We start from the raw sequence: 13,828 nt of genomic DNA, 5'->3' as shown, positions 1-13,828 counted from the left end.
GATTTGTGCTCTATGGAAACTCACCCTAAAGGAGAGGTCTCCTGCTGGCCTCTTTTATCTTCTCAGTGGAAATACAGTTGAGAAATTCAGTTTTATTTCCTTTCTCTTAGGTTTGGAGTGCTGCTTCTCCCAGTGAGCTTTAAGGAGCTCCCCATCCCTGAAGTTTAGTTTGAATCCTTGTCCTGCTGTAAAAATTCAGGGTCTAGTTCCCATATTAGACTGACTCACAGATTTTGAGTCTGTTCCTTCACTTTGCTCCTGGAGTGCTCCTGGAGCAAGTGTAAGCTTGATTTTTATTTCATTTTAGGTTTTTCAGACCCTGGGGTTTGCTCCATCCCTCTGATCATCTTGGTGCCTCCTCTGGATTTGTTCCAGGTCCTTCCCATGCTGGACCCCAGGGGCAGAATTCCCAAATATTCCTGGTTTTGTGGTGTGTGGTTTTAAAAGCAGGATTGCTGGGGTTTGTGCCTCCAAGGAAGGTGCTGAGAAATGAGGTTTTTGGGGAGTTTTTTGGCTGAGAGCAGCAGCTGTGATCAAGCTGCCTTTGTTGGAGCCAGACAGGCAGGCAGCTCCTTCCCAAAAAACTGCAAACCCCTGAGCAAATAGGTCATGGAATCTGAAAAGGAAAAAAAGATCTGGAAAGCAAAGGGAATGGAAAGAAAAAAACAAAACATTTTAGCTCCCAAACTGTGCCATGTCCACCTCTGTGGCCCAGGCAGAGCAGTGAGTAGGAACTTGAAAAATTCAGATTTACTCTGAATTTACTCTCCACACTTCAGTGGTGTTCTGTAAAGATGTTGGTGTGAAGTGTCTGTAGTTATACACAAATAAATATGCATAGCAAATTTGTATTACAATGTTTAACATGAGTATATAAACTAAAAGGTGCATAATAAATATTTAACTTATATATATATATATATAATTTTAATATTCATTCCTAATGAAGTGTGTCTGTAGTTGTCCACAAATAAATATGCATGGCAAATTTGTATTACAATGAGTATATAAACTAAAAAGTGCATAATAAATATTTAACTAATATCTATATATAATTTTAACATTCATGCCTAATATGAGAACCTGAAAATCAGCATAGCAGGTGTTTGCATGGATTCCTGTTATTTGATATTAACTCCATAAAAACTAAGAAAATGAAAACAAAACTTAATTAAAATATAATTTGAGGGCAGGGGTCACACACATTACAATAATTTATAACCATTTGAGTGTATATTACTTATTTTACATTGTTAACAAGTGATGTGCTGTATTTTCTCAATTTTAATAATTTCAGTTGACTTGGGAAGTTCTGAAATAAATCAGTAAATGCTGCTTGCTTCTCCAGGTGAGCCCAAAATGCCTGAGACAGCTCCTGGCTTGTTCTCTGTCAGTCTAAACTATTTTCATTAGCTCCTGTAACAAAACAAAAATCTTCAAAATGTCTTCGTGTTTTACTCTTTAAGAAAGGAGTACTTTGAAATGAAACATGGGAAGTAAAAAATAGCAACAATTTTGCTTTGAAATGTTGAAACAAGGAAAAAAAGCCTTTTGATGTTTTTGCTCGAAACTTTTTTCCCCTCAGATGAGGCAATCTTGTGAATTAGATATAAATAGTTCCGGTGACCTGAATCTGCATTTTTGTACAAATGTGTTCTTACAGCTGCATTTTGTCTGTGTTCAGCAGGGTTAAAAATCCCTTCCCACCCAGAGGGAATGGCACAGAATTCATGAGATTACAAATATTGCTGTTAATGGACTTTAAATACCTGTTTGTACTATCTAAATATATCTAAAACACTGAATCTTCCTGCTCACTGCTCCTGAATTGGGTTTCCTTTTGGGTTTAAATTTGTTTAAGCTTTAAATTTGAAGTTTTTTGGGTGAGATCTCTGAAAATTCTTGAACATTCCAAAAATGCTCTTTATTCCCATTGCCAGTGTGGGAGGTAATTTTGTTTTCACAATATTTTTTACAAATGAAAAAACCCTGTTGGATTTCCAGAAATTTCTAATAATTTTCCAGGATACTTCTAGTAATTTTCCAGGATATTTTGTGCCCAAATTTTTCCTTTGCTGGGGATTTCCTTCCTGAAAGGTTGCAGTTGTAAAATTAATTAATATATGAATTCCTGTGTCTGTCTGTCCTTCCTTTTTCTCCCTTTCCCTTCTGCCATTCCCATGGAGATCAGTCCAGGATATTCAATTTTTGCCTGATTTTTCCCAGGACAAAAGAACCAACCAACTCCATGGATAATGAGGGTAGGAATGTACCAGGGGGTAAAAATCTACCTGGGAAAAAATTATTCCCTTTTGGTGCTGCACTAAGTCAAACAGAATTGTTTTTAGTAAAATAATTAAATTTATAGGAAGAACAAAATGCAGAATTGCTTTTAGTAGAATAAATAAATTTATAGGACAAACAAAATGCAGAATTATTTTTAATAGAATAAATAAATTTATAGGAAAAAACCCACCATATAGAGAAGATATTTTGATCTCTCCATTAAATACTCAGTGCAGGAGTGGTTGATTTTTCATTTTTTAAATTTGTTTTGAAGAAGAACAAGTAGAAATAAGGAACAAATATTTGTTCTGCAGCAGGAATTGCTGCACCCAGGGTTTTGTGCACCCATTCAGATGTACTTTGTGATCTGTATTGACACCTCCTCTGTAGTGCCTGGAAATTCCTGTACCTCCAGCTCTAATTAAGGCTACACATGCCAGGATAAAAGACTCATTTGTATTTATGTATATGAAAGCAAATCTCTCCTTTCAAAGCAAGAGATTTGCTGGCTTTCTATTTTTTGGTTTATTTATTTTTCTTCTATTTTTAAGACTCTTTTTGGCTTTATGTAATGTATGTATCTGACAAGAATCCCTGGCTGAGGCTAATTTAGTGGGAAAGGCAGACATCTTTATTTTTAGAGACCTGATCTGAGTAAATGTTGAGGAATGTCTGCTGAGCCAAGGATTTCTCTCGCAGCATTTCTATTCTTGTGCTCCTCCAGAAGGTTTTGCCTTCCCTTGTGAAGCCAACTCACCTTGACACGTTGACAACAGGCAGGGCTTTATTGTTCAGGGGGACACCAAATGGCAAAAATGCCCACTTGGATGTGTCCCCCAGTCAGTCCTGATGAACCTCACAAAGAGGATTTTTAATCTGTCCTTGATTGCATTGTGAGATTTCAATCTGCCGGAATCAAAATTCCATCAATTCCTTTGCACATATGCAAAACCCTGTCAGAAGGGGATTCATCAGGACGGCCCCAGCCTTGCAGAAGCACACGTGGGAATGTTGATTTGAAGTGACAAAAGGCAAGGGATGCCAGCCCAGGCAGCTCCAGATTTGCACATATTTACAAAATATTTTATATTTTGTAGCACATCTGCTTGTGCAGCACCACACCTCCCTGGCCCCACAACACCTGCCCTGAACTGGAGCAGGGTAAGGTGGAGTCCCAGGGCTGGGATGGTGCCCAGGAGCAGAGTTTTGGGATTTGAGATCTTGCAGTTTTTGAGGAGTCACTTTTTCTGATATTGAACTGTATACAAATGGTAGTTATTTTAAAATAATACTGAAAAATATTTTAAAATAGAGTTGTTTTAAAAAATATTTCCCTTAAAATATTTTCCTTCACAGCTTTCTTTGTATTTTCTGGGTCCTCAGCAAAACCCATCCCATTTTTTCTAAATGTAGAAATGGAGAGGACAGAGAGGGGAGCACATTGCTCATAATATTTATTCTTTGCAATTTGCAAAAAATTCATTTCAACATAAATCATAAGGGGTGGACAAACATTTTGCTGCTTTATCCACTTTGGTGATTTTGGCAGTCATTGCCACTGTCTACTTTTATTTGATTCTTTTTCGCAATTAATAATAGAAAAGGAATTTCCAAATCCATTTGGGCAATATCAATGTGAGATACAATTCAATGCAAAAGTAAAGGGGAAGGTAATAGATAGGATTCTTTATCTTATTCCTTTCCCATGTGGGGATTTTTATATAATTTTATTCAGAATATTATGAAAAGTTTAGCAAATTGCACCTGGGTTGGATCCACTCCACAGTGGAGCTGCTGGAATGGGATGGAACTGAGGAATGGGGAGAAGAGAAGCCACCAGCAAGGAGAGGGGGCTCTGTGTCAGGTTTAGGCACTGATTAGTTCTAGATTTTAAAATTCCCATCCTGCATGCACACCCACACATCTGTAAGATAGTCCTCTTCCCTCTTATTTACTTTTCTTTGTACAGTTTTAGGTTACATGAATTAAATAACATTTTCACATATTTAAATGACCTGTCAAATCCCAGCATTCAGTATTTCAAACCTGCTGCCTTAGGTTTTTAATTTCCTTGAAATGTCCTTTTTTTTTCCTTTTCTTTCCCTGCTAACAGCAAGAATGTGCTAAAATGTTTATCAAGCCTTGCTCTTTTCCCTGAGAAACTCCAAGGATAATTACATTTCATAATTATCCACTGCTGCCTGGAAGAGCCGTGTTCACCCTCTGGACCTGTTGTTCTGTTGCTTTTCTATCTTGTGCTGCAAAATTCTCCTCAGCTCCCCTTAAACAACATTAATCTCATCAAAAGTGGCTCAGATAACGTCTTCAGCTCTGACACAGCATTCTCTGCCTCTGCTGAGGTGTAATGTCCTCTTAGGTGTAATTAAATTATGTCAAGAGGATTTTCTTGGTGGGAATAGAAAGGGAATGTTTAGGTACAAGATTGTTTCATTTCAGCCTGAATTTCAGCTGCTGTGGGTGATTGTTTATCTCCACCTCGTTGTTGGCAGAGCTCATCCTTCTCAGGACTGAATCCCAGAATGGTTTGGGTTGGAAGGGATCTCAAGGATCCTCCAGTGCCATGGGCAGAGACACTTTCCACCAGCCCAGGTTTGTCCAAGCCCCATCCAACCTGGCCTGGGACACTTGGAATAATGAATCTGCAACTTCTGGGTAACCCTTCTGCTCCCCTTCTCCTCATGAGACACTTTGCTAAATCAGGAGAAATGATTTTTGCTCTAATGCTCTAAATGCTCTAATTCTGGCTGATTCCTTGCAGCTGGAGAAGCTGGGGAGCTTTGTTCAGCTTGAAGCTGTGTGAGCAGCTGAAAGGAGGTGAGGAGAACCCCAGCATGGCTTCCTTCAGCAGGAACACAGGATAGAATCACGGAATCACTGAGGCTGGTGTGGATCAGGACAGGGAGAAGAGTCTGGAGCCTTCTCCTGGGGGTTGGAGCTGCGGAGGGAGAAGGAACGCGCCCAAGGGACCTGCTCTGGGAACTTTGATTCACAATCCCTGAAGATGACCTCTCCCAATCCACACAACAGAATTTTAACTCATATTTGCCTCCAGTGTTCTAGATTTTGCTGCTGCCTTCCTCCTGGGAGTGAGTGATCCCCCCATTCCCGGGGAGAACATCACCAGTGGGGTGAGTAAAAGCGCCGGGATCCGTCTGTCTGTAACTTCATTGGCACAGTAAATCCTGCTGCTCTGAGCTCTTATTTATGGAGCCCTGAGCACAGGAACTGCTGGATCTATTGCCTCTGGCTGCTTCATTATCTATTTAAGATGCAAAGCAAACCATTATTGTTTGTTGCATTATCTTCGTCAGACTTTATTGCTCTCGTCTCTGGCGAGAGCTGTAGCTCCGTTCTGCCACGTCTGTGGGAGCAATAATTCTCCACAGGATTTTTCCAGCCATCTACTTGTTTTCTTGGAAGTGCCATGGAAGCCTGATAGCAGCAATACTTGTACTCACTAAATCATTAATTTGATCTAAAATGTTATGGAAGGAATGGCTTCGTTTTTAACGGAGCCGTTGTCTGTTTTCTCCTGCAGTCAGCTCTTGTTTAAAAGCCTCTCAGGAAGGAAGTGCACATTTCTGAGGGATTGGAGCTGTTTGAGCTTTGTTCTGCTTGCCTCTAGATGCATCCAAACAAGGAAAGAGGTGATGAGATCCAGAGGTGACACAGAGTTCCAGGTGGATCTGGAGGCTGAGTTCCTTCCTGCCCATATTATGCATGAGAATTGAGTCTGTACCTGATGTGTTCACCTTCTCAAAGTCAATAATTCCTGCTAAAAGAGCAAAACTTTGAATTTGCAGCGAAGGCAAACAAGTTTCCTGGTGAATGATAGGCTCTGCCCATCTCCTTTTTGAAAGACAGGATTTTATTCACCTCATTTATTGGAGATCTACAGGAACTTCTGTGGGTGGCATTTCAAAACAATGCACTCAAACCTCAAGGCAGCTTTCATTCCTATTCATTGCCTCCCACAGAACTTCAGAAATGGGTGAAAAATGTCTGAAGTGCTCTGGTATTGAGGGAAATACAAAGATTGACAAGGTGCATTTGTACCTGGAGAGCCCCAACATTCTCCCATCATTCCTCTGGACTTGCTCTCTGTTGTGATTTTCAGAAGTGGGACTCATTTTTTACCTGCCAGTGCAATGTTTTCCACACCTCAGACACCCCATAATTCTTCCTTTTCAGAACAGTTTATTAGAATGATGGAAAACAGTCAAACACTTCCCATTTTCTGACTCTGCATAGGGAAAAACTATTAATATTTGATGCTAATCTTTCTGCAGGAGACCAAACACAATTCTCTGCAAAGTGGAATAAAATACGGCACAGCTGAGCCTGCAGAGGAAATGCCCAGAATTTGGTGTACAATTGTCATTATTTTTAATAATTTCCTAAATTGCATGATCACTATTCCGAATAAGAATCCTGAATGCTCCATACATTATTTTTTGATGCAAAATATGACGTCTGTTGGCCTTTTTTCATACAATTTTCCATTATTCCCATGGCAAAATCATCCAAACTCCTCAGCCTTTGGAGATTCAGAAATAAAAAGAAAGTGTCAGCTTTCCCCTAAACAAGGCAGATTTTATTGCCCCTCTAACCAGGCCGTGAGAGTGGGTTGTAGCATGAAACTGGGCACTAAAATGTCCATCAGTGCATTTTGTTTTCTATTATTGGCCTCACTGGTGGTAAGTTCATGGAGGATTGGTTTTTATGTGAGACAGAAATAAAAATTGGGGGGAAAAAGCCACTGGAGCAGTGTTCTTGCATGTAAAGGTAGAATTTTAAGAGCCCTCTTGGTACAGATAGACACAGGATTATTGCCAAGTTAAAGGGAAAAAAGCAGCAGAGCATCTAATCTGGATGCCATAGGCTCTCTGATTATAATAAAAATATCTGATAAGAGACTGTTAAATCTTGAATCTCTTTTCATGTGATTTGTAATCATTTCAGCTAAAATTTCTAGTGTAAAACCCGAGGGTGGTTCATGGTTGCAGAGAGAATGAATTTAAAAAGGGTTAATAAAATGCTCAACATTTTTCAGATATTTTGCACAAGACAAAAGCTTTTGGCTGCTATAATGGTGGGATTTATATCTGTAAATCTGTATAATACATAGAGAGCTCTATAGCAAAGATATAAAGTAATTACTGATCTCAAAATACTGCAAAAAAAAAAGAAAATCCCCATTTTTAGGATTAAATTTAGCAGTTATTATTAAAAACAGTTTAGGATTTATTTAAAACCAGTGAGTCAGCAGAATCACAGGATCATGGGATGGTTTGGGCTGGAAAGGGAGCTTGAAGCTCGTCTGGTTCCACCCCTGCCATGGACAGGGACACTCTCCATAGCCCAGGTTGCTCAGAGCTCCAGCCAGCCTGGCCTTGAACACTTTTTTAGCCAAAATTTCTGGATTGTTCTCCAAACAGGACTCCTGGGTGTGTTTCACTGTCCTGAATCCAGAGTGGCTGAGTGCTGCCTCCAACATCTCACCCTCCAAACTTCCACCTTGTAGATATTCCCCACCTGGCTGTAATAATGCACCATCACTAAGCTGTTAAATAAGAAACCACAGAGCGCTAAAAACGTTGAAAATTCTGCTTTTTCAGCCTCCCTGGCTGCTCCTTGTGGGCCTTCAAACGCACCTGGGTTGCCTCTTGCATCTCTTTGTGCTCTGGCAGCCAGATCCTTCTGCTCCCCCTCTCGGCTCCGAGATCAAACCCGAGCTGATTGCAGCTCCTGACAGGCTCCAGGCACCAGAGGAGCAGCAGAACTGTCTCTCTTTTTGTGGCTTTGTTTCCCCAAGTTGTCAATTAGCAGGAGGGAAAGTGTCACTCTCACCAGCACCTTCAGTTCCGTGCCCACATTTCTTGGGTTTGTTGGTTTTTATTTTGGAAGCGTCGTTTGTCAAAGTGTCGCTGGTGGAAGCTTGCTGGGGGTTTTTATGTCTCTGGAAATATGCTTAAAAGATGTTCTTTCATTATCTGGTGTTCGTTTAGACCAAGTGCTTTTGAAGTGATGTTGTTAGGCTTTGGAAATTTCTGAAGTTGACAACAATAAAGAAGGCTGGGAAGTTGAAATTCTTTGGTTTCAACAACAATGTTCTTTCCCCCCCCTCGTTGTTAAAATCTGTGACTTAGCATTTAAAATAGAAGAAAAGACAGGAGAAGTTTTCCCAGTTTTTATATTTTTCACATACTACAAGCAAACTTTTCTCTCCTTTGTCTGCAGCTCTTGGTGCTGCTCCCCTGCTCGTGGCCTCATCCCTCCCATCCTGCTGAGGAGCTGCAGGGATTTAGGGATGTGGGGAGCCCTTGGCATTCAGGGATGTAGAGTTGGGATTTTGGGAGGACCTGAGCTGTCCCTCCTTATCTCTGTTCTCATGCTGGAGAATATCCAGGGAAGGCAATGGAGCTGGGAAGGGCCTGGAGCACCAGGAGGGGCTGAGGGAGCTGGGAAGGGTTTGGGGCACCAGGAGGGGCTGAGGGAGCTGGGAAGGGCCTGGAGCACCAGGAGGGGCTGAGGGAGCTGGGAAGGGTTTGGGGCACCAGGAGGGGCTGAGGGAGCTGGGAAGGGTTTGGAGCACCAGGAGGGGCTGAGGGAGCTGGGAAGGGTTTGGGGCACCAGGAGGGGCTGAGGGAGCTGGGAAGGGTTTGGGGCACCAGGAGGGGCTGAGGTAGCTGGGAAGGGGCTCGGCCTGGAGAAATGGGGGATCAGGGGGGCCCTTGTGGCTCTGCACAGCTCCTGACAGGAGGGGATTTGGGATCTTATCCCAGGGAACAGGGACAGGAGGAGAGGGAACGGCCTCAGGCTGGGCCAGGGCAGGTTTAGATTGGATATTTGGGAAAATTCCTTCATGGGAAGGGTTGTAAAGCATTGGAAGGGCAGTGGTGGACATGCCATCCCTGGAATTGTCCAGTCCCCATCCCTGGAGCTGTTCTCTGGATGTGGCACTCAGTGTCAGGATTCAGTGGGAGTGTGCTGGTGGTGCCGTGTTGTGGTTGGACCTGATGATTTTAAAAGTCTTTTCCAACATTACCAAGTCTAGAATTCCAAATTTCCTGCCCCTGCTCTTCCAGTAGGGTGGCAGTAAACCTCTGATTGTCCCTGCAGGTGAAACCCCTGGGGTCACCTTGTGCTCCGAGCTCGTTGTGTTCCATAGGCCCTGCTCAAATTAAATATTTATTAGGTATAAATATTATAAAAGTAAAGTAAACAAGAACAGAAGTGTGATCTTGCAGGAGAGGCACTGAGGGACTCATGTTGCTTTTTCTCTCCCTGTAAAACATTTCTTACTGCTGTTTGGTTGTGAAATTCTGTGGATTTGCTGCAGCACAATTGGGTTTGCAGTTCTGCAGATACTCAGTGCTACCTCAAGATGCTCTCATTCTCATTTTGTTCTAAAAACATCTATAAGATCTTCTCATACTTGTTTTGTAATAAGTCCACAGCTGCTGCGTTTACTTTTCCAGGATACTGAACAAAAACTTGCAGGGTTTTTTTTATATTACAAAAAATCAAAATTGTATTAAAAAATTATAAAAAAATCAGGCTGCAGGAAAAGAAACATTTATTTTGTCCTCATTCTTGAAGGTAATTACCCAGATATTCAGCATATAGTTTTTAATCTTGCTACTGTGTGTGTTCCTTTCCTTTCCTTTCCTTTCCTTTCCTTTCCTTTCCTTTCCTTTCCTTTCCTTTCCTTTCCTTTCCTTTCCTTTCCTTTCCTTTCCTTTCCTTTCCTTTTTTCTCTTTTTATTTTATATTTTATATTTTTTTTAGATGTGGTCTTACATGCTACTTTATTGAAGGAATTCCTTTATTATTTAAAGTTATCTTAAAATAATTAAGGAACCAGACTGCTTATATCCATCCTACACAGGTGAACATATGTGAATACAGGGCATGGGGATGAAGCATAAATATAAATAAATATAAATAAAAAATAAGTCAGAATAAAAGCAATCTCTGAACGTGGTGACTTTTTACAGAGTCTCCATAGCATGAAGATTCTGTCCTTGAAAGATGCCGGAATTAATAATAAAATATATTATATTTTATATAATACACATTATATTTTTTCTTTCATTTACAAAGAAAAGAAATGAGAGAAAAGAAAGAGGAAAGAAAAATCAAAAGTGGAGGTTTTTTTTGTCTAGTACCCAAATATTTACCTTTGACATCATCAGTTCTACAGGATACGGAAATTTATGTCTGCACATGTGAATATTTATCATAAAAAACACATCCTCCATAGGTTGATGCTATGGATGAGTGTGAAGGCCACTCACACTCAGCTGAAAATATTTCCAAGAACTGAAAATATTTCCTCTCTCAGGTGTTCTTTCTACACCAGAACAACAAAAAAATAAAGTTCTGATTTATTCCTCAATATGGAATTTGAATATTGGAAATATATAACCTGAAATGAGACATTTTCACTGTGTTGTCATTATTTTAAAAGCTTCTTTTAGTTTTGCTCCCCTTTTATATAAGGAAAAAAATATATTTCATGTTGACCCATATATGCATTTGTATTCTATAAATCTGCTTTGTTGCACGGTGGGAAGTAATAAATACAAAAATCTCACAGGAGTCATCTCACAGGATGTGGAGAATTCCAGCTTTTGTTATTCCCCTGTGAGGAAATAGTGAATAAAAGGGAAATCTGAATTACCTCTGCAGAGCTCTAATGGAAGACTCAATAAGAAATGCATTAAAATGCATTGTAAGGGGCAAAAAGCCTGACCCAAAATTATTCTCAAGATATTAATGAGTGGTTCTGTTTTCTAGGTCCTGGGTATTTAAATCATGGAATTTCTGAAGTTGGGCACTGATGGCAATACTCACTCCTAGAATGGCAGGAAAGCAGAAAAAAGGTGAAGAAATAGCCAAAATTTCAGTTTGGGGAAAGTCCGCACAAGAAGGGCTGGAGTGATGTCCAGGAATGGGAATGTTGGGCTGAATTAAGTTTTTGGGGCACAGAGGAGACACAGCAAACTCTGAGAAACAGTCAGGATAATCTCTTATGGAAAAGAAATGGAAATTCTCTCCTGGTAGGTTTATCTGTGTAATTCCAGAGGTTTCTGGGGAGACCTGCCTGACATGAATTCTGGGAAATCCAGCTCCAAGGAATGCTGAGGAAATGCAGAGTTGTTGCTCCAACTCAGTGCAGGATTTGCTTTTTGCTGGTTTTGCTAAAACCAGTTTTATTTCTCTGTGTCCCTATGTAAGAAGGTGTTCGCTTTCCATCTGGGATATGACAGGGAAAGAAGTGGGGTGGGATGTGGGATGAAGGGATATTCCCAAAGAAAAAGGAAAAAAAAAAGGAAAAAACCAATTTGGGATGTGTCCCAAGCCTGAGAGTGGCACAGGATTTATAAATCACTTAGATCTGGGTATTTTGAAATTATTTGGGGACGGCGGTGAGATTTTGTTTATCTGTGCACCTGAGTGCAGAAATTCACTTCTCTCTTTGGAATTAATTTAGGAACAAATATCACTAAGGAAGATTTTTACCTGCATCACTCTGAAGCAACAATCATTTAATGCAAGCTCTTGAAACTAGGTAATTACATGATTTAGAACTTTTTAAGTCATACTAAAAAAGGAACATTCAGACCATGACAAGATTTTTAATGTTAGTTTTTAAATTTATCCCGATTTTGAGTTTTTCTTTAATTTTTATTGTTTGTGCAACCACACATTCCCCCAGTGATGAATTTGATTGAAAACTGTACAAACATCTTCATTATTGTATTCCAGATCTCTGTGGTGCTTACATTAAAAAACAAAAGAACAAAGTGAAGCCATCCCTGTGAACAAGAAAAATAAAAAAGGAAAAAAAATTATTTCAGCAAAGAGAGAATTTTATTTTGATTTCTGAGGTTATGCAAGAGCTCCAGGAGAAGTGGGACAAGGATAACAAGGAGGGGGATCGATATCCAGAGTTCAAAGGTAGGCAGCTGATCAAAGGTTAAATACAAGAAAAGAAATTATTCCATTCAAGTTAAATATAGGACATCGTAACCCAAATAGGTGCTTGGCTTCAATTAAAACCCTTTTGTGCTGAGGGGAAGTTCTCAAAGTCTGACAAACTTTGTTTTTCTTGCTTGGAAAGATATGTGGGAAGGGATTAGGCTCTCCAAAAGATGGGATGTCTCCATTTTCCCTCCAAAGTGGTTCTGGTTATAAAGGGCAGAACTGATGGGACCCATTTGGGATTGCAGCGTGCAGAGGTGGCAAGGAAATATTTCCTGTTCTAATGTGTTTTGGTTTGAAAAGCCAGGTGTCTGCTAGGAAGGCAGGAACCTCTCTTGAAATGGAGAATGTAAACCCTCTCCCTCTGAAATATTATAAAACTTTCGAAATTAAGGGGTTCTCAGGCAAATATATGGGAATAGGAATAACAGTTCTTTACTAGGAAAATTAAAAATACAAATGCAGTAGTTAAAAAAAAAAAAGACACAAAAACAAACAAAAACAAACACAAACACTGCCAGAGTCACTCTGCAGCTCCAGGGCTGCTGGAGATGGGCCTGGGCTCCTCTGGCAATGCAGGGCAGCACAAAGCTGCTCCTCTGGGAGTGCAGGGCAGCACAAAGCTGCTCCTCTGGCAATGCAGTGGCCAATGGCTGCTGTGCTGTCCCAAAGCTCAGATTGTACCCAGGTAGGAATGCTTGGCTCCTCCCCTGGGCGGAGCATCTCCCCATGGGATGGTGGGATTGGATCAGCCATGCAGGGACACTCGCTGGCCATGAACAGAAGATAATTAATAATTAATGGCCCATGAACAGCACAGATCTCCTGGAGGGAGGATTGGCTGTGGGAGAGACAAAGAAAACTGCCCAAAGAACAGCAGAGAACTGCCCCAGCTCTGACAGATGGGAATTGAACACACACCCTGCTAAACCTGAGATATAATGTAGAGAGATGGAAAAGGATTTTATCCAGCCTGGCACAGCTCAGCACTGAACAGAGCCAAAGGTGGCAGGAAAAATGGGAAAGGGAGAGCTGAGGGGAACAGGAGTGCCTTGGGGGAGGGATTTGGTGAAAGGAGTTGGAATATTGCGGAGGAAGCAGGAACTGCCTGGATGGAAAACAAAATGCCCTTCCCAGCGTCTCTGCACTGGAGCATGGCTGGGAGTATTGGGTAGCACAGAGTAATTGGAGAGGCTGTGTATGCAGAGCAGGAAATTCTGTTTTGTTTCATCATTGAACATGAGAGAAATGTGGGAGGAATTGTGTGGGTCAAAACAGAGAGGAAAGGAGAGGAGATTTTGTGGCTGTTTTCTTCAGGGGATGTCCAGAGTTGTGCTGTTCTGAGGAGAAGTGTTAATACAGAGAACATTATTAAATATTTATCTGACAGTGTAAACACTGATAAAAATTGCTTTTAATTTGTCATCTGTTAAAAATAATAACCAATATAATTAAATGTATTAGTGAAAGCAATAACAAGAGGTTGGACTTGAAGCAGAGCCCAATTCTTTGCAGGTTTCCCTTTGCTAAC

The sequence above is a fragment of the Ammospiza caudacuta genome, chromosome 11 (genome assembly GCF_027887145.1).
Source record: "Ammospiza caudacuta isolate bAmmCau1 chromosome 11, bAmmCau1.pri, whole genome shotgun sequence".
Taxonomy (NCBI): Eukaryota; Metazoa; Chordata; class Aves; order Passeriformes; family Passerellidae; genus Ammospiza; species Ammospiza caudacuta.
The sequence above is the reverse complement of the archived record's forward strand: the minus strand, read 5'-3'. Positions refer to the sequence as shown.